Genomic DNA, 21,723 nt, shown 5'->3' with positions numbered 1-21,723 from the left:
ATATTTTGCACTGGATGCTTCAAATAAGAAACTTCACCCGTCTCTCCTGTCTATGGACACATAAAAATAGTGTTTGCCTCAGCTACTAGTGTGAAGACAGTAGAGGGAGCTCGCAAGCTTTCCAAGGCTTCCCTCTGGGTAAGGTGCAAATGTGCCTAATTTAAATGTTAAGCCCTCCTGTGAGAGCRACTTCTATTTATCCTGCATCACTTTAGGGTTTTTTTTTAGCTTGTTTAACATGACTGTCTCACTATGCAAAATTTAATTTGCTGGGGTGAGATTAAAATCTCACTGCGGTGAGATTTTAATTATTAATAAAGACTGGTTGTCGTTGATTTCTTGCTTTGCGGTAATTAAATCTTGTGTTGTGGGGGGAATGTGTGCTTAACGGTGCCTTTTTGGTACTCTAATGGCCACCCTTAGACCTTTGCATATAAATTTTAAGCTTCTTCTATCACCATGAAGGTTGTGAAGCCAGGGATGTATTGTGAGCRGTAGCACAGCAGGAGAAGCAGCCAGTGGGTGCAGAACTGAGTCTAATTATGGCCATAGTTTTGGGGCAAACGGTCAGATWCAATAAAATAAAAAGCTGGAATGGTTTTATTTTAGTGCTGCTGAGCTCCATGTGCTGTAGCGGGCAGGTGCAGTGTAGGGGAACAGTATGGAGTTATGGTACTTTTAAGAAGGGTAGCAGAGGTGTAGGAGATTTTCAGGCATCCTCTGCAGTGTGGGAGTAAATTGTCTTGGGGATTTGATAAGCCCTGGCTGTGGGTGTCCTGCCGAGGAGCAGGTTGTGGGTTTGCTTGGCCCAGCACTCTGTGGCCAGGCAGTGTTCTCAGTGCTTTGTTATACAGCACTATGTTACAGTGCTGCAGTGTTCTCAGTGCTGCATTACAGCCCCATGTTACAGCGCTGCAGCTTCTCTCAAGCTGGCACCTGCTTGTCCTGCAACAAAAGGGCTCCAGTTCTGCACAGTCGGTAAATACTTGTGTCAACTTGAAGCTGCAGCTATCTGGAACTAAAAGCAGAGCGGGAGCATCTAAGAGCGGTGTTCCTGATATCTAAACTTCTCGTGGTTTTATTTAAGACTCTCTCTCTGGTGGCTTAGTTTTGCTAAACTGGTGGAAATTGTCCTGTTGCATTCTCTCTGGCAAGGATGCTTTCCAGCAGCACGTTGACCTTGCTGTTGACTAAAATTTGGGTTCCGTAATAGCTTCTCATTTTCTCTGGTTTTGCTGTAGCAGATTGCTGAAGAATGCTTAACTTTTAAGCCTGTGAAGAGCCTCAGTGAAGTCAAATTTAAGTTAGGCGCTCACTTAAGTGCTTTGTTGGACAAGAGCCAGCGTGCTCTGTCTCTCCTAGGAAAGAGACTGTTTTAGCCTTTATTGCACATCTTCCCAGCCCGCCTTTCTTGGTGCTGCATCCTTGGTGCTTGTGCCTTTGTTTTCCTGATGCCTCCCACATCTGTTGCAATAAAAAAGCAAAGAGCAGAAGGAGATGTGGAAGATAAGGAGATAAGTTAGATTTTTCATCATGTTATATCTGCTGAGCATCACGTCGGCTTTTTCATCCTTATCTCCTTTCTAAATAAAGTCTACAAAGGGCTTTCAGAAAGGTGGGTCTTGTGCTAATTTTCCAGCTCTCCAGCTAGGTTGCTGGTGGCTTTGCCCTGACGTGTCTGCAAAGCCCTGCAGTACCTTGTTGGGTAACAACAGGGGAGAAGAAAAGTCAAGTGGTTTGTCTTAAATTTCCCTTCCCCACTCAGTTGCTCAACATTTATTCTCCTGTGTTGTCATATGTTATTAGCTCTGCTCACCAAGGAATGTTTCTGGATAGCCAAAACTGAAACTTTTCTTGGAAAAAAAACAAGCAGGAGTTCTGGAAGCAGTAGGAAAACAACCTCCTGAGCCATCTCTGTGAGAAATAGCCCCTTTTCCCTCCTGCTCACCCTTTTTGTAGGTCTGCTTTGAAACAGCTTGCTGGCAGTTGCTGCAGAAAGGTCTTGTCTTTAGGGAGCTGTTTAACTTGTCCTGCTGTGGAGGCTTTTGGGGGCAGGTATTTGTTAACAGGGAGTTAATAGTGAGTTGTCAGTAGTGGGTGCTGCCAGGGGGAGGACAGAGGGAAAGCAACGTGCGGGGCTGGCAGTACCCAGCCTGGGCACACGCTCTGCCGCAATCATTGCGAGCAACGTGTGTGTCTGAGTTGTCCAACAGCTGCCTTCGCTCCTGTGTGCCGCAGTGGAAAGCACGCATACACCGTCAGAGGCACTCCTGGAAATGGGGAGGAATGCCTAATCAAAGCTTCTTACAATCATTGGTGATACCTGTGTAGGTGAGACCTGTAGGTAGGTACATAGGGCTTGGATAGAAGGGCTGCGTGTGCGATGCTGGAGCAGCGTGCGGGGCTTGAGAAACACCCGTAGCAGAACAGAGGCTTCAGTCAGATGTTTGSCAAACTTCATTCCCTCCAAAGAGACCTCTTAAATCCCTGGGCTACCAGATTATGTGTTGTCCAAGGTTAGCGGCCAGATGTTTCTCAGCTGTTTGGACTGACTTCCAGCTGAGACCAAATGAGTGGCTATCCAAGATGTAAGTATTAATATAAACATTGTAGAGGCCTTGCCTTGAGCAAGCCATTAAAAACTTCCCACGATCCTATGAGCAATGCTGGCTTCCTTAGAGAGCATCAGTGTTTTGTGCCTCGCACTCGAGTATCCCGAGTGGGGCAGACCCGGGCTGCCACCTGCTAGTGCGGCGCTCGGGCCAGGCCTCCCCCTTGCTCTCGTGGCGCCAGAGCAGTGTGGTCCCTGGAATTTGATTATTTGTTTTAGCAGATAATTTAGGCCAGAAGGCTTAGAGTGTTCCCTTCCTTCTCTGGATGTCGTCATGCTTCCCAGCAAAACACAATCCCAGGTCCTGTGTCCCGTTCCTTCCCCTCACCCCGTAAGGGGAACAAAAATGCTTTCAACTTTGCTTCGTCTGTAGGGTCACTGTCCACTAGTTTCAAGCTCGTCTGTGGCTTCTGTAGGGCTGCCAGAAGGGGAGGATTTTATTACATCCAGCATGTAGAGTTATGTTTTTGATCATTACATATTTAAAATAAAGCGAGTTTTTGATGCATGATTCTTCTCCTGGAATATTGCTAAATCTACCCCTGAGCGTTGGAGTTRGGACATGAGCAATAGAAAATGACCCTGTGCTGTCTCCCATTGGAAAGAAATGAGAATCTTTCAGTRTTCATCACGACTTTCAGCAAGTTTTAATACTGCAGTCTCTAAGACTGTTCTAATCCCATGCTGAATAGGATCTTGTGCCAAGACTGAATCCTGTTGGAACTGAGAGAGATTTATTTGTAGAGCCAGAGGCTGTTCCACATAAGTGAATGTGCTATGGGTTGAGTCTGAGAGGTGAGTTTGTACCTTAGGGCCTCGCGTTTCTGCAGTGAGTAGCACAGTTGACCGCAATCTCTTTCCTTTATCTCAAACGTGGATGGTTGGTAGCTGCCCGCAATACTCACCTGTGTGAGCCGCTGAGTCGCTCGCAGGATGTGTGAGATGAGGGTGACTCGCTGGCCTTGGCTTCCATCAGCTTCACTTGTGGTGAATGATCCCTGCGCCCAACAGTCCTCACACCTTGGGGCTGCAGCTGGAGCTGCTYGACCAGCTGCAATGGGAGAGCTCAATTCTTTGTGGTGGTTTTGTTGTTTCTCCCCCCCCCCCCATAAAAGATGTGAAAGCCACTGATGTTAAGGGGCGTTGTGAAAAGAGGAGGATTTAGCAGGAGTGGTTTAGGTGTTGAGACGGAAAGGGTTCGTTTAAGGCTTCTTCATTCAGCGTCTGACAGCTTCACTGGGGAGCAGAGCCCAACTGGCAGATATGTTCATTGATGAAATAAGGTCTGTTACCAAAAGACTTAGATTCCATAGGACAGTGACTGAAAACAAACAAACGAAGCTGTAAATACCAATATCAAAAAATACTTGTTTTATTGGGCATTGATCAGAAGCACCTGAAAGCAAGATTCACAGTTTCRTTTGCCAAAAGCCAGAACAAAAAAACCCAAGAATGCCAAAGCAGCCTAAGCTCTGTGTTTGTTAAAATCCTCCTTCAAATGTTCCTGTTGAGGCCTAATATTGTGTGATGCAGTGGACGAAAAGGAGTCTTAATTAATGAAAAATGTTTCCCTCAGGTAGGCTGCTCTTCAGTTAACTTTTCTATTAAGTGCTCTCTGCTTTTATTATTCCCTGCTTGGGCAGGAGGTATAATTCTGCGTGTTGCTACAAGATTTCAGATTGTTTACATAGTCTGTACTTGATCCCCAGGTTGAATCCATCAATTTGATAGCCTGGTGACATTCTTACACGGGGTGAACACTTCCTGTTTAAGTATAATTACCTTTAATAATAATAATAAAATCTTTGGAAATGAGAATTTTAAGACAGCTTCTCAGAGTAAGGTTGTCCAGTCAGTCCAAACGCTATGGTTTAAATAAGTTATCTCTGTTTACAAGCAGTGCAATTTTGTCAGGTGGAAATGTGCTGTTATAACCTTGCAAAACATCTCAGATTTTGAGATGGAGCAACTCTGATAAGACCCTTGTGTGGCTGCAGTGTTTTTAATGTACGCTCCACAAATACTCCAGTAGTAACTCAGAGTTTAAGAAGGGCTTGTTGCTTCTATCTTCTGCCTGGGTAGTTTTCCTTCYTCCTGGGTTTCAGTGTAGTTCATAGTTTGCCCACCACGGGCAGATGGTTGCGATTCAGGGGGAACAATGTGTGGTCTGGAGCTGGGCGATGCCATGGGAAGTGTCAGTGCTGAGCTGCAGCAGAGGAGCTTGAGAGGAGCTGCAGAGATTGCTTTGCACCTCGAGAGGGGCTGCAGAGGTTGCTTTGCACCTCGAGAGGGGCTGCAGAGGTTGCTTTGCACCTCGAGAGGGGCTGCAGAGGTTGCTTTGCACCTTGGGCTGAGCCGAGGGCTCTGCCTTCCCGCGTGTCCTTCGTCCTGGCTGCCTGCGGCGCCTCTGCGCTCAGGACGCGGCTCCTCTCCTTGAGGCTCAGGATGCCTGGAGGGAGCGGAAAGCAGCAGTGCCTTTTTGCAGGGCATGGTTTTATGTCACAGCTGGGGGGAAAAATTTTCCTTCTTGGACATAGGGTGAGTGGGACTACGGGCTCTGCCTCTTTTGGGTCCCTGGTGCTGTGAAAATAYATTTTATTAGAGTCGCTCTTGGGAAGATGCTGCTGCCTGCTGAGCGAGAGGGGACACGCACRCTGCCAAGTGTGTGATTTCTTTTGCAGTTTGGTTTCTTTCTGAGCAGCTCTTGCACATTGCCCTGCTGCGGATCTGCAGTGATTCGATGCAGTGCAACTGCGACAGCCGTGTGTGCCAACCACAGATGAGGCGAATCAAGCCCTATGAGAAGAGGGAGGGTAGAGCTGCATTTTAAATCAAACTTGCTACATACTGAGATGAACTCTCACAAAGCAAGAAATCCTCTTGTTGCATAGGTGAAAACACAAGCTTCTCCTGTACCTGAGTAGCATCAGTGCTGGAATGGTTCTTAAAATCCTTTCTCTTATTAACAAGCATTCAGTCAAAGTGTGAGCTCATTATCCCTTGCCAGAAAAACATCCCTGTTTGCTTTGTGGACACTGSCTGGAGAACATGCACTCCAGACAGACAGACCTGCCTCTTCAGAGATCATCTTCAGCTTCTGAAATCATCCTCTCTGCAGCCTGGATAACTCTGCCTCAGATTCTCTCCTTGTGCTTCCCTGCATGTCCTTCGTTGGCAGAAGAGAAGTCCAATTGCTGAATCGTTTCTCTGCAACATCAATGAAAGTCACAGGCTTGAGGGCAGCCAAGTCGGACTGCCACGTGGAGCAGCAGTTTGTCGTGGAAGGCTGACAGCAGCCTTGGAGCAGAGGAGTTCATTAATAAGGGTGGAAGACGACTGTTGCAATGGATGCAAACGGACGTGGATCTGTGGAAGGGAGAAACTGTCAAGCCAAGTTTTTAATGAGATTACCAGATCAGCTGGTAAAAGGGTGAGTGCTGATGCAATATGCCCTGACTCGTGCAATTTCTTGACTGAGCGTCTCGCATATCACACAGTCAACAAGGCACCAGCAGATGGAYTGAAACCTGGCTAATTGGTCAGCCTGGGATTGTTTGGCTGGTGGAGTCCCTAGTCAGCTCCTCGGATGGGCAGTTTGTGCGTCCTGTGCTCATTGTGACTTGAAATGAAAGGTGGCAAGTGCGGGTGACGTGCTGACCACTGCTTGTGAGCTGCTTTAGAGCTYTTGCTTCAGGGAAGGTGATGTGAAGCGGGAAGGGGCTTTGGCAACGAGCTGGTTGGAGCGTGTGGTTCAAAGCAGGGCTGGGCAGGCAGCCCAGGGAGGCCATGGGGACCGGTGTGAGAATGAGAAGAAAGGCTTTTCCSCAAAGAAAAATGCTGCCTCCGCAGTAGGAGATAGCTGGGTGAAGCGTGCAGGGTCTCGGCTGGGAGCTGCCTCTGTCCCCAGCTTGGTGGCTCCTCTGCCCTGCACACCTGGGGCCACGGGCAGCAGAAGAAGGACTGCTCAGTGCCTCGGTGCCTATCAGCCCTTTGCTGCCTTCCTGCCTTGCACTGTAAGCTATTTTTTTTTGCTTGCACTCGGGGCTGAGCTTGGTGTGGGGTGAGGAGAGAAGGCTGCCAAAACCAAACCAATAAGTCCTGAAGAGCTGCTCCTAAGTGTGAGGGAGCAAGAAACTGGCCCGTAATGCCTGTTCACCTTCCGCCACCCCAGAGCCTCGGGGCAGCTGCAGCCCAGCGCCTGGTTCAGAAGTTAGGTAGTTATCTCGCCAGTTATCTTGCTTTAAAAATCTTACCATGTTTTAAACATTCCTTATCAATGTSTTTTCCCACATATGCAGGCGAAGTGGTTTTGCTTTATTGTAACTGACATTTTAATGTATTTTCATGAAGTGGTCAAATAATCCTGTTTTCAGAAGGAACTCTTCAATGGCACAAGCAGCCTATGTGCTGCTGGTGGTGCTTGTGCAGACACCGATGTCCTCAGTGTGTTCTGGTGTGAATGGGACTACAGCGAGCTTCTCTCTCTTTCTGTCTTCTTTTGTTTCTCATTTTAAAATGTTTTTGAGAATGTCAAATAACTGGGGAATTAGCTCACTTTGTTAATAATGCAGTGGCTCCTTCCCAACATTTAGCTCCGTGGCTTGGGTGCTGCTGGCTGTGCTGGTCCATGGGTTGTTTCCGCCGCTCCTGGGRCTACGTTCTCTCCGAGTTCAGTCATAACCATGAATTTTTGGGCCTCAGTTCTCCAAAACCATTCCCTGCACGTTGTGTGTAACCCTGCGCCCCCCAGGCCGAGTCCCTCGGCACATCATGGATCTGCCTCCTGCCGAGAGGAAAAGCAGAACCGCTGTCTGGGAACGTGCTCCTGGGGTTCCTCCTAATCCCGTTGATTATTCAGGAGCCAGGGGGATGCGGTGTCAATCCCCCTTTGGGAGGTGCCACTGCATCTTTCACAGCGGCGTTTTCACGTGTCGCATGTTGGTTGGCCGGAATCACTCTCCAGGCTCCGGGATCCGCTTTGGCTTTCTGAGCGGGAGGGGAAGAAGCCAAGGCAAATGTCGGTGCCGGGGGCGGCTTTGGAGCCCCGAGGGCCCTGGTTTTCGGTGCAGCAGCTCTGGACTTGGCAGGCGGAGAGGCCAGAGCTGTCCCGGGATTGCCAGCAAAGGRGGCTGCGGAGGCTGTTATTTTTACAGCGCTCCGAGACTTCTCAAACTCGTTTCATGCAAGCCACGAGGCTGTCACAAATGCAATGGCTTTTGGCCCGTGTTGGTCCGGCCAGTTTGTAACCGGTGATCTGCGTGTGAAAAATTCTGTATTCACATTCCTCTGGTTGGAGCAAATGTGTGCAATAAATAATTCTGGGCTGGTTCCAAACTGTCCTGATGTTCAGGAGTGGTCGGGGCTGGGGCTGGGATTTGGATTCGTTTCTCTTTCCATTCTTGGGAACTCTGCATCCCTGGGTGGGAAAAGGATGCAGTTTGATTGAAAAGAAAAATGAGAAGTGTTTTTTTTTTCTCTGCCTACCACAGAAAGGCATTATTCCAAGAAGGAATTTTCTGCACTGGATGCCGAGATGGGTGTTTTCAATCATTCGCTTTCCTTGTGCTTCTTGTTCATTTTTTACCCAACTTGAATTTATTTTTAATAGCCCCGACACCCTTGTTTATAACAATAAATAGTGAACGTGTAGACACAATGAGACTGTTTCAGGTTCAAGTGGTTTTAATAACTTCACAGTGAAAAATAGACCCACTYGTCCTAGTGCCAGAGGAAGACGCTGAAGACTCTCCTGCTGCAGGGAAACCCGATTTCGGCTTTGCCGCTGTGAAAACAGCCCACGAAGCTATCGCTTCCCCGCTTTGACTCCTGGCCAGTCTTTKTAGACAAGGCTCTTTGTATCACTCTAACCCCTGATTTCCAAGCCCTGTTTTTGTCTTCCAGGCACAGTCCCCTTTCAGCAAAGGCAAGGTGGTAGGTAAAGATATTTTRTTAATGTAGTTTGGAGAAGCGCCTAAGGAGCTGGAGCCGGCGAGGAGCGAGTGCACGTGGAGATGTCAGGGAGCCGAAGGTGGGTGTGAAACTTGAGGTGGGGGCTCTGCAGCTGCATCCCATGGGAAATGTGCTCCGTGCCCCCCGGAGCGGGATGCTCCCGGCAGCCCCTCCGGCTGCAGGGCAGTCCCGCGGCTCTCCTGGCTCCCGTGCGTCACCCCRTCCGTTTCCCATCTGCGCCCTGAGGCTGCCGTGTTGGCTCAGGGGGCCCCAGAAAGCAGAGGATGTTGGTGCCACCGCTTCACCATTCCCGTGTCTGTCACCGCAGCCTCCTAAAGGCGGGGGGAAAAAAGTGACGATCCGCSCTGTCGGGCCTTGTGCTGTTTAATTAGGTAACGTGTTATTAGCGCTTTTCAGTGGTGGAACAACGCGGGGGGAGTCGCTGCTGGCCAAGAAAAATAATCACGTGGCTCTGCTGGCATCCCGAGCCGGCTCGCGGCTGCGGTTGAGGCACAAATCCAGGGCTGACGGCTGGAGAAAGGCGGCTCCGGGCCGTCTTTGAGGAACACGGCGCTGCCTTGGAAGCGTCACGCGGCCCTGATGCCAGCGCCGGCACCTCGGAGCGGGGTGTGCAGTGAGGCGGACACGGGGACGGAGGCCAGGACAGAGCAGCTCCCGGAGCTCGGGATGGGCGGCAAAGCGGCGCGGTGTGGCTTGTCCCGCCACAGGGCTGCCCGGCTCTGGGACAGATCSTGTTCCCGTCCGGAAAGGCTCCTTCCCGGCCCCTGCCATGCGCTTTCCCCATCCCGGCTTCCTGCCACTTGCCGGCGCGGGAAGGAAATGGCTGCGCAGGGACACAGCTCCCCTGGGGTCCATGCCAGGACGGGGAGCCCCAAGGCCGCGYGCCGGGAGCGCATCCCACAGCCCTGAGCGGCGCCTCCATCCCCTGCCTCTCGGATACCCTTGGAAGGCGGGAAACACTCTGCATAGAGGGAGGCCAGAGCTGCTGCTTGTGTGGAGGGCTMCTTAGCCTAATTCCCGCTCCCGATGGGATGGAACCGCCCGCGCTGCTCCTCACGGTGCTAAACCACAGCTCCTTCCCGGGCTGTGCCGGCCATGGGCAGCTCGCTCGGGATGCGCTGTTGGGGATGGAGATGGATGAGGCCGCGCTGGGCTGGAGCTCGGGGTCGCCGCTCACAGAGCTGAGTCCTGCCAGGAACATGGGGAGACCAGGACCCTGCGTGCGGCCCCGGTGCCTCCCGCCGCCGCTTGCCATGGGCTGCAAATCCCAYGGGAGCCGGGCGCTCGGGAGGTGAGAAGGCCCCAGGGGCCCTTTCCCAGGCACTGCAGCCTGGCCGTGGCCATGGGGGCCGTTGGCAGGCAGCCCCCGTGCTGCGCTGAATCACAGCGAGGGGGATTCATTGCTTGCTCCTTCCCTTCCCAAACAGCCCGGGCTGTAGCGTTTGTGCCTCCCGCAGCGATCCCCAGAGCCCGGGTAATCCGGGCGGATGAGGGACCCCGYGAGCGCTCGCGGCGCTGCTCTCAAGGGCCGCTGAGGGCAGCGTGTGCACAGGCGCTGTGCGAAGGTGCCGGCATGGGCTGGGGGAAAGCACGGCAAAACATGGGAAAACGTGTTGCTTTTAGCGTGGGAAGGAGGCAGGGCAGAAGGGAGCCCCACGGCCGCCGCGCTGGGGTGCAAATGGGCCGTCAGCGGCAGGGCCGGAGCCTCTCCGCGAGGCCACGGAGGTGCCTTGGGCAGGGTCTGGCCCAGCTCTTCCCCCATCTCCCCTTTAATTAAACAGCAGCTTCGTGCATGTGCAAAAGGAAGGAGAGAAAGAAAAWTAAAAAAAAAAAAAAAAAAAAAGGAGGGGGGGAAAAGATCAGCAAGCCCAAACCCTTAGATTACTGTTTACCCCCTCGAGGAGCACAGAAGTATATTGTCCATTTAATAGAAGCCTATAAATCACTGAAAACATTTATAAAATAATTGAAGGTAATGGGAACCATTTGTTTAAATAACATCACGTTCATGCCCCAGAGGTGCAATAAAAGTTAGATTAATTGATAGGATTTTATATCTCACTGTGAAAAACTAAGTCACATTCTAGACACCGACAGTTTGGGAAAGTTGCAAATTCATCAGGCACCCAGCTACTATCAAAATAGTCTCTTCCATGCAAAGAGGCACATTTATATGACCCTGAAGGGTTTTGGGATGAGAATTATTTACTTAAACTGTGAAGTGAACTAGCCAGTGTGAGATCCTGACCCAGATTGGAGGGKTTTTTTTCTCCCTCTCCTATCTGCTGTTTCATTTTTTTCCCCCATTATGATAAAAGGCAAATAAATATCTCTAAACCAGAGGCTCATTCCTAATCCGGGGCTAAAGTTTCCTGCGTCCGTTCCTGCTCGTGGGAATAGCGCCTTGAAGGCGGCACGGGGAGAACCGGCAGCGAGGGCAGAGGAGCCTGCTGCCCTTGCCCGCCTCGCTGGGACCCCTTCACCCACTTGTCCCTCACTGCGTTGGGCGGTGTATTTGATTAAAGAACATAAAAATGACAATTAAAGGACAAAAACAAGATGTGTTTTTCAGGCAAAGGGGCGGCAGAAGCGAGCCGGGTGCGCGCAGGGTTCTTCTCTTGCTTCCCCAGGCTCTCCCTCTGCCAGCTCTCGGCTCTGTTTTTCCCTTGCTCTCCCTCAAACACTCTCTTCCCAGTGCATTCCCCTGCTTGTAGGCTCTTTCCTGCTCCCCAGCCGGATTGCACCATTTACCGGGGGGTCGCAGCACATTGGGATCAGGGGCACCCCAAAACGCAGCCGTGGGGCTCCGTGGAGAGGGGCGAGCGCCGGCTCCTCCGTCCCCGCGCGCGGCCGGGCTGCGCATGAGCTTTTGATAAAGGCCCGCTGTCAAACAAGGCCGGAATAAATCATGATGTGTTACCAAGACGCATTACAGCTTTTAAAACAACCACCGTGGCATTCTACCCCACGGACTGATGAGTCTGGGGATGCCAGATCCCTGGCGCTGCGCAGCCTTGCTGGAGCCAGCGCACATCTGGAGCGCAGTAAACGTACCCAGAAGCAAGAAAGCAGCTCTGTAAGGGTCAGGAGTACAGAGAGCGGCTGCTGACTCCAGGCGCCACCCCAAAACCCACATGCATTTCCTTGTGTAAACACATGTGGCCAAAAGGCAGCCATGGTCACCTTTCTCCAACGTGAGCCCTATAAAACCGCCAGCAAAGTGAGGAACAATGTCACTATTATTGTTTTAGAGGCATTCCTCCGGAGCAGGAAAGCATAGCCGGGCTGCCTACAAGGGTGTCTTTAAAAGCAGGCCTGACAATTGACTCCAGAGCTGAGGGGAGGAAAAAATCCCCCCGGGGCTGATGCTTGGTGGTTGTTGTGGGCTTCGAGAGCAGCCGATTAACCTGTTGGGTCCTGCGTTGGGCGCGGGGCACGGGCGGGATCGCCGGCTGCCTTGGCTTTGGAAGCCGTGGGGAAGCATCCGTGGCCTCCTCCTGCCTTACACGGGCACGGACCCCCAAAAACCGACCCCCAAACCACCCTGCAAGGAAGCCAAATGAGAGCCAGGAGGCCTCACACATGGCTCTCCAATGGGCGATTTTTCTCCCAGCCTCTCCATGCGCGGAATCGGCCATCCTGTTGGTGCGGTCCAAGAGATCTCGGAGCTGGTATCACATGAGGAAGGAGCTTAATGGACCTGCAAAAGGAAAAACACTGGCCCATCCTCAAGAGGGCCAAGTGCAGCAAGTGCTTTGGATTTGGAGAGCTTTCCTTAGGGGGTCCCTGGTCAACTGGAGCATGTCCTGGTCGCTGTGTCTCTTAGGGGGCTTTGTGGTGTGGGGGGAGCCGGTGCAGGCTGCGCTCTAATCCTGCCCGGCTCTGGGTGTAAATCGGGAATCACTCCTCRGGATGGCTGAGTGGTGCAGGAGGAGGCGGCCGGGAGGGCGGGCAGGGCTGGGAGCTGCCAGCAGGTCCCCGGCCCCTGCCAAGGCTAATCCCTACCTGGCTCCCCGGGGAAGAGGCTTCCCCTCCCTCCCCTTCCTGGYGCTAATCCTTTCCTTATTGCAGCCTCGTGAGGATATTGCTGCCCCGCGCGCGCGGCCCGGCAGGGGAAGGGCTTGCCCACCTGCATGCATTTAACACCCCATTYCGCCCCCAACCGGACAGGATATCCCAGCCCCTGTGGTGGTGGGAAAGGGGCTCTAACAGGAACCATACGGGAGAGGGGGACGCCGCTAGCACGAGGCRCGTTGCTGATCGCGGCTTCCACGGCGGGACGCGGAGGTTCTTCTGCAGCGAGTGCCGGAGACGGGAGGTCCYGGCGCTGTCCCGCTCCCGGCTGAGCTCCGTGTGCCGGAGCGGGGCAGMTCCGGATGCGCCACCCCTGCGGCCGCTTCAAGGAGCATCCATCGGKGCTCCCGTCTGCAGAGAGGCACCGAGGGCTGGATGTGCCGGGGCGGCCACGGCCCCTGCGCAGGTTTCACGGCACCAGCGGGGCTGGCGGAGCTGGGTCGGGCGTTGCAGGTGGCGATAACTGGGTTTGTTCAGGTGGTAGGAAGGGTTTTGCGGCAGCTCCTGGGCACGGAGCAGGGAGCGTTTGCAGCACGGCGTCTGCAGCGAGGTGGGTCTGCTTCTCATGAGGTGGGTCTGCTTCTCATGAAACCACCTTCCTCCGCTCACGGAAGGGATCCGGAGCTGCTTCCAAGAAGGGCAGAAGTTGCACTAGGGAGACCCACTCGTGAGGCCCAGACAAGAGGATCGGTGACTGAGAAATGACTGTGAATATGTAACGAGGGCTGAAGGCCTGTAGATATGGAGATTCTCCATGCTTAACACCTGATTGCGATGACCTTGCACTTAGATAAGGGTCTGTGCTCCAAAGGAAAAAGAAAGATGAGCATTTGAATTTCATTGATAAGCCCATCAAATAGCTAAGTGTGTTATAGACTATATGACTGCCCCACAGAAAAAAAAAAGTTTCTCTAGTGAGTCAGGGTCCCAAACCTTTCTTGTAGGGAGCTTATCTTATCAGGCAGGGAATACAACATTTGGCGAGGAAGCATGGCCAGCTCAGTCTGAATAATGGCTTGAGCTAAAGCATTGCAAAACTAAAGGTACTTTTAAAAAGTCTTGACATCACAGATGGAGGGGTGAGCAAGGAGGAAGAAGAGACTTAGTCATGTTGGCCGTAACCCAAATACGTGGTGCTTCTCCGGGGCAAATCCTTTAATGTTCTTCATGAGACAGAGCTTGACATTTGCCTTGCCCTGTTCCCCTGCAAGAGGAACCTGGGGGCTGCTCCCAGCAGGATCTGCCCATCTTTAATTCCCTGCCTKAGACACTGGGGCCTGAGAAAGGGATGGTCCTGGCAGCCAGGGAGAMAAAGAAGCCCCATTCTCTCACGTTGCTTGGTGCAGAGGTTGCACCAAGGACAATACATGGATCTAGTGGAGAAAACGTTCTGCCATGGTGGGCCCCAGGCTTCCTTGCAAGGGTTCAAGCATCTCATGAGCAACACAAGTGAGGTACCAGCTAGATAGGAGGATGGTTGGAGCTGATCATTGCTGGCACATGGCTCTGTTGGAGGGCACGGGAGGAGGGAGACGCCAAGCAAGGGTTTGCTGATGGGAATGGAGAAGCCCCTCAGCTGTGGACAGAGGTGRCTGCTGACTTCAGCCTTCCAAGGAGCCCTCCAGCAAGCGGCCTGCTCCCTCCTGGAGAATGTCCATGGAGAAGATGAGTTAGCAGGCACAACCAAGACGGACAGCAAGTTAAATCCCTTCCAGAATCAAACCYGATGTTTCATTAGTCTGGCCGGTGAGGATCTCTCCTGGCCCCTAGACGTGGTATGAGGCCAGTGGGGACCTTCTTGGACTCAACGGGCAGGATCCTGGGCTGGGGAATTGCAGGGTGGCCGCTTGGCCCTGCGCGGCCCCGGGAAGCCTCCACATTCCTGCAGGTCCCCTTATCAGCACGGGCCAGGCAGCATGGGAACGCAAAGGCAGTGTAAATAACACGCAAACGCCGGCCAAATTTTTAAAACAGCTAAAATTCCTGGGGAGGAAGAATGTCAGTGGCCGAGAAATAAATATCTGGAAAACCGAAGGAATATTAAAATGAGAGGTTTGTGCGTTCTCGGCTCCTCATTTTCCCCTGCGTTGATTGAGATCACTATTTTCTACCTACTTGGGAAATTCTTCCCATGGTAATCACCAGTATTAAATTCAAACCTCCTTGGAGCTCTCTTAAAAGCAGGCGTATCTCAGCAAACATCTGAAAGTGCCTATGCATGGAGGAAAGCAGTCAGGAATGTGTTGCGTATGGTACTTATAAATGAGTATTTAAAAGAATTCCTTAGGATTGACGGAACGGGAAGTGTCTAATCTGTGAGAAGTCTTTGGTTTCTGCCTACCGTTCGCATAAATCCAAGGACACTCACTYGCTCCGTGAGCTTCTCCCGCTGGTCTGCTCTGGGAGGGGGGAAACGAGGAGGAAACGGGTGATTYGATGCACTTAGATGGCCCCGAAATTGCAGGATTTGACCTGCGGCTCTGGGAGCTGCGTGGCCAGGCTCTTATCTCGGGGTGGGTGAACAGGCCGAGCCAGTCGTGGAGTGTCCCCGTGCTCGGTGGAGGTGCAGACGGGCCGGCGTGAGCGGCCGGGTGACAACCTGCCGACGTCGGCACCCGCTGCTCGGGCGGCCAGTCGCGCCTGCCGAGGCCGGCAGCTGGAGGATACCTGTGATTACGAGCCGCTTTCCCCTCGTTTTTATTGCGTTTCAGAAAGTAGCTGCCCTTCGGAAGGGGGTTTAGGGGAGCTTGTTTATGAGCCGAGGGTGTTGGATGCTGGGTCTGTATGAAAACGGCGTATAGGGAACTTTTTAATCACAGAATTTTAGTGGGTTTTTGATAGTTGAAATAAACAAAAGAAAGATTTTTTTTTTTAAAGACAGACCTTTCTAGTCATAGAGGAAGAAAATGTTACAAATGGCTGCTGAAATTGTGCTCTCTTTGTCAAAATATACTCAAAACTTAAGGGGCAAATGTTTGGGATCTGCTTTGTCCCCTGCCTTYCGTTTGTTAGGGATCAAGGGCTGCTACAGTGTTACCCTGTGTCAGTTAAATTCTTATCTCCATATGTCCTATGAGGTTCTTCATGCTCAGGAGGTCCTGCTCATCCCCTTCCACGCTGAGTGCTGCATTTCCAGCTTTCTTCTGACATTCTGATCTCCTTGGAGCATCCAGCCTCCTGCCATCAGAACCTGATGTCTGTAGTTCTTTAATTACTTTTCCAAAGCTGGGAGAACTTCCATTATGAGATGCTGATGCTAAATCCCAAAGAAGCTGATGGTCTGACCCCATCTATAGCAGTTTGGGGGATATGATCTCTRGTTAGAGGATAGTCTTTCCCAGTTCAGCAGCTCTTCTGTGCTCACCAGTGCGATGCTGCCTCGGGTAGATGCAATCTCAGGCAAAGGGCACTGTTGTGCTCCAACATAGTGGATACAACCAGAGCGCCTCAAATCCTCAGGAGAAAATAAAAGAGTGAAGAGAATATGTAGGTCACTTTTGGGTCTAACACTAGGACCTGCAGGGGCTGGTCTGCTCCCAGTGATGACTGGGAAGAAGAGTTTGCTGAGAAACTCCTACCCCAGATACCACCATGGTCACAACCAGCCTCTCTTTGTGGTGCTATTTTTAAAACACCAAAGGGGAGCTCACATCTCAGTCTGTTAGAAATATGTCCGTGTCCCCTCCTGATAGCTGAAGCAGCCAAGAACCCTGCTCATTTTCAAATCAGCCGGAGTTAGCTTTAAATATAAAACAAAACAAGCAAACTGAAAGGGGCTTGTTGTGTAAAAAAGTTCCTCTGAATTAGTTATATCTGGCTTGTGATCCCTTTTTGATTGAATACTTAATAGCAGCCAGGTGCAACCAATAAGGGATGCTAGCCGGAGTCTCTGGAAGCAGCATGGGAACACAGCTTGGTAGGATATTCCAAGAGGGTGGCTTGGTGTGTGGGCTGCTTATGTCCTTCCTTTATTATTCTGCTTTTATCTGCAAGAATTCCAGCCTTTGTTTCCTTCTCTCTCAGGCTGAACTGCAGCAAGGCAAGTACACATATGTGTGCATATGTTTACTGTAGCTGTATGTGTCTATGTGCATGTCAAAGCCTATTATGACCTGCATATATAACAGTGTGTATTGTGTGCATACTGTACACATATATACATGTATATTTATGCATATACATGCATATAAACATGTTGTGTTCACTTCAGCAGCTGAAATAATATGCCCTTGCCCTGCTCAAGGGTGTAGTGGCACTTCTAACACTTGTGAAGCAAGAGGGTCACGTGGCACTTGGAGACATTTTTCCATACTGGCACTTCCAAGTATGTGTGCTGGTATTTAAGCCTGTTTCCATCACGGAATATGTACGTGTGGAGTTTTACAGCATTAATTTTAGAAACATGCTGCCTTCAGAGACCATAGTAAAAAAATGGTGCCAGGGAAAGAGTCTGTCCGAAAACTACCAAGTTAAAGCCATTGCTCTTCTGGAGCTTAACGTGGCCCTCCAGCATCAGGAAGGTGCTAAGATGTGCTTGATTTCTCCTGAAATCCTAAAAATTACCCACATGGGTCCTGAGCCTGAATTGGGACACAGCAGCACTGAGATGAGAAGCTCAGTGGTTCTGGGGTCACCATCCCCACACCACTGATCTCTCCCCCCCTACACCCAAAGGGCTTCCCAGCACCCTYGTAGGTGCCACGTATCCCTTTTCCAGGACATCACATCCTTGGCCTTAGCCATGGAGGCCCAAACTAGGGGCTCAACATCCTCAGCACCCTGGCAATGTGAATGTCCTGTTCTCCTTTGCTTTCCCAGTGCCTCAAGCCATTTGTGAACCTGCACATGTATCTCCAGGGTGCCGGAGATACATCCCACAGAAATCTGATTAATTTTTAGGGTGTTTTCCATTCAATATTCTTATTAAGAAATACACTTYTTTTTTCTTTTCTCTCATTTCTTCTTGCTACCCAAGTGATGCAATTTTCACCTGATACTATTCTGCAGAAAGACGCACAGTGGGTCACTTCTGAAAATAACTCCCTGTTGTGTTGGCCTCAGACTGCTTGATTACTTGATTTATTGAGCTCCTGCATCCTCAAAAAAAAAAAAAAATGATGATTTGATATGAACACTTCCTTTATGCCTGAAAATGCAGCATTTGCCAGGGCATTTTGTGGGCGTTAAGAGACAGAGAGTTCCAGGGGTCCAAGAGCCAAAAAGAGAAGAAACCTTGGACTCCTGTTGTGAAATCTGGGGCAAACACTCTGTGCATTTTAGAGACGTAGACCACATGTAGTCACACTTTCTACAGCTGCAGAAAGATGAGTATGGGTCTTGCACCACGGCTCTTATGGGGACCTTGTTGTTGGCTGCAGTAGGAGCAGGATTTGGCTGAAAGGACAAGGATGAGCCYAGCAGCCGGGCAGGATGGTGAGTTATTAGGAGCCAGTTTATGGCTCCATGAGAAGCGTGTGGGTGAGGGACAAGGTGGGCGCTGAGCCAGCCGCTGTGTGGGGGCCACGGTGGCTGTGACAGACCACAGGTGACCGGCACTTTATAGAGCAGCTAATACGGAGCAGGGGCAGCCAACAGGATTCGTGGCTTCGCTTATTAACTCTGCAGCATGTCCAGAGGGCAAGGACGGAGGAAACCGGAGACCCTTCCTGCTGAGCGCTCCGACGCAGCCTGCCCTTGGCCGGGTGGGTTGACCTCGCTGTGTCTCCGGCCGCGGCCCTGCTAGGGATGTTAATGCCAAGCCGGTGCACGCCGGGGTTCCCCATCGGGGCAGGTTCTCCGGGGAACCGCTCACAGTTGCACTGCTGTCAAATGAGCCAGAAAACCATCGTGCTGTGTGTGTGCCAGGGTCAGCCCCACCGGCCAGGCAGCGGCAGRTCTGGTGCAGAGCAGGGTGGCACAGACAGATGAGAGGGGAGCYGGCAAAATGCCACTCGGACAAAATTACCCTGTCAAAACATTTTGAATACATTTGCTCCAGCAGAATGTGTTTGTGCCAGATCAGCACTTTGCAGCGTGCGCTGACAGGGTTTTAGAAGCCCTGAAACCAGCTTTCCTCTATCACTGAACCGTAATTCCAGTTACTCCACCTGCGAGCCGGGCACGAGGGTRCTTGCAGGCTATAGAAAGCGCGATAAGATTCAAGGCGAAAAGGCTCTGTCCCGGAGCCAAGTCATTCTTTATTATCTGGAGGCTTCAGGTGCGCGGGGGGCTGCAGAGTGAAGAAGTCGCAGGCCTGTTCCTTTTCCTGCAGAGGAAGTGTTTGTAGGAGCGGGGCATATTTAGACATGGCACAAATGGGATTCCTAAACAAAGGGCCGGGGGAAAGGGGAGCTGCAGCCCGGCTTGCGCCGCTTCCCAGACCTGAGAGCCTTTCCAGATTCGCTCTCCTACCTGCCTCCGCGAGTAAAGCTGTCCAGACCCCGGCGCCCAGAAATGCTCTATTTCCATTTTAGGAGGTTGTAAAACCGGGGTTAGACAGTTCTGCCTCCCTGGATTTCTTGCAGGAGCCGGCAAGGTGGGCGCAGGGGGCCGCGCCGCCGCCACGGCCCTTCCGCGCGCCGAGCACTGCCGTGCTGGGGCAGATCTGATCCGCGCGTTTGCCCAGGCCGGGGCCAGCTCCCTTTCCAGTGCGAGACGGACACACGCGTGTCCCCATCTCCTGTGTGTTCCCATTAACGGCGCTGCCAGGTCCCCCAGGCTGCCCTGGCCCATCCACGGGGTCCTTATTCCACACACACCGCAAGCCGGTGCGGCTCGGCGCCGCGCGCCTGCGCCGGCTACTTATTGCTCAGAGGGGGAAGCTGCTTTTCCATTAATCAACACAAAATAAAGGGGACTTAGATGCTAAATTGCAATGCGGAGAGCAATTTATACAAATTAGAGGCAGGGACAGGAGCATATTTACCTCGGGCTCACGTAATTAGCAGTGGGGGGGTGCAATTCCCTGCAAGCCAGCGTGCTCGGAGCAAAARCGGGCCATTTCCGATGGAAGAAATCACAGCAGGCTGAAAAAAGATGTTAGTGTTGGGGCTACGAACASTGAAACGTCTGGACTAATTAAGCCTTGGCCCGCGCTTAGGAAATAAAGATCGGTGACGCCAGACGGCCCCTGCGGAGCGCGGCCCGGCTCCTGCGCGGGGTTGCACCGGCCAGGAACGCGGGGGCAGCCGGCACCGCGGCTGGGCAGGGCGGGAGATGTTGCTGTGTCGGGACAGGACCCGTGGGCGTTTTGCCCCCAGCATGAGGCTTTTCCCCCCTTCTTTTGCTCCCTGTAGGAACTGGGCGCTCAGACACGTGCTGGTGGCGGCGGGTGACAAGACGGGGTGTGTGCTGGGCTGGCTTCGCCGCTCTTTTACTTACATCCACAATCGCTGTAGAGTCTCTGGCCAAAACCTCACCTCCTATATGTGAAGATTTGGCCCGCAGAGGGATTTTGGCTCTGGGGCGAGCGGGAAATATGAAAGGGCCATCTATGAGGAGAGCAAGTCGACATGCGCCTGGGATAAACCTGTGGCTTCCCATCCCGCCGGCGCTCTGCCCAGAGGAGTCTCAATGCCGGGTGCTCCGGCACTGCCCACAGCCRGCCGGCCTCCCTGCTCCAGGAATTCCTATGTGCGGCTCTCAGAGCAGCTCCCGGCACGCCGGCAGCTCTGGGACCAAGCAGGGTATCCCAAGCCCCGGCTGCAGCCCCGCTGGCCGGAGCTCTGGCTGTGCTGCCAGGGCACTGGGTGCTCGTRGCCCTGCTGTCCCTGACTTTTGCCACGGGATTTCCCCGGAGAAATGCAAGAAATAACCTTGGAAGGCAAACGGAGGGGAGAGTGAAACAGCCTGCTGGGGCACGATGGAGCTGCTGACTTGGAGCCTTCCTGGGAGGAGGAAGTCCTTTGAGGAAGCGGCCTCTGTGGCCTTGGTCTTGGTGCATGGGCAGGCTGCTGTGCCGCGCTGAACCATCCTGTGCCATCCCGTGCCGTGCTGTGCCATGCCATGAAGCACCGTATAGTGCTGTGCCATGATGTAGCATGCCGTGCCATGCCAGGCCATGCCATGATGCACCATGCCGTGCCACACGARGCCATGCCGTGCTAACCCATATCATGCAGGGCCGTGCTGTGCCGCGCTGTGCTGCACCTCACCACGTTGCACCTGCAGCCGGGGCCGCGCTCGGCCATGACGCTGCCCATGCACCTCCCTGTGCCCCCGCAAACGCCCCGGCCGCGCGGCTCGGTGCCACCACGAGCGCCACCAGCAGAGCCCGGGCCTCGGCACCCGGCCTGGCCGCTGCCCCCACGCACGGGAGGTGCTTCCCACACAGGAAAAAAGAAGGGAAAAAGGAAAAATCACTGGGGGACGAGATGGAAAAAGGAGATAGCGTCAGGCCGCGGCGGCCTGTTCTCCACCTGTTGTTATTTTGGTCTGGCCCAATCAACCTGCTAGCCAGGCTGGAGCCAGCCGCCATCTGGAAAAACGGCCGTGTTTATAAAACCGACATGGAGCAGCACCCCAGGGCCCTGACCTCCCACACGAGTCTGGAAGTGATTAAAGCGGCCCTGGCTGCCTGCGCCGCCGCGCGCCGCCTGCCGCGCGCAGCCCCCCGGAGCCATTTGGCCTTCTCATTAGCGGCGCGGAGCGGCTCGGGGATGGCGCCGCGCTCCCGTGTCCCGGCTCCGCCGCGCGGGACGGGGCGGCCGCTGCGAGGGCAGGTGCTGGGGTTGGTCGCACGTGCTGTGTGTGCCCGCGTGCCTTGCTCATCCCTGCGCAGGGAGCTCCGGGCGCTCCGGGTGCGGAGTCGCCGGCGCGCTGCAGCCCGTGCATGCTCAGAGAAGCGTGTTGCAAGGCCCACGAGGTGCCCCAGGTGCTCCAGGGCACAGGGCAGCTTCACCCGTGCTCCACATCAGGCCCCGTGCTTGGAAAACTCCTCCCTGCACCGCTAACCTTGCAGCCACGTGGTGCTCCCGGCCGGTGGCCACCGCGTATCGAGGCCGGGTACGAGGCCGCTCAAAGCAGGACGCAGACAACTCTCTTGCAGCTTTCTTTGGGTCTGTAATCAG

This window comes from Nothoprocta perdicaria, unplaced genomic scaffold (genome assembly GCF_003342845.1).
Source record: "Nothoprocta perdicaria isolate Ctin4 unplaced genomic scaffold, notPer1 scaffold_3, whole genome shotgun sequence".
In the NCBI taxonomy this organism is placed as follows: Eukaryota; Metazoa; Chordata; class Aves; order Tinamiformes; family Tinamidae; genus Nothoprocta; species Nothoprocta perdicaria.
Note: the sequence above shows the minus strand (reverse complement) of the source record.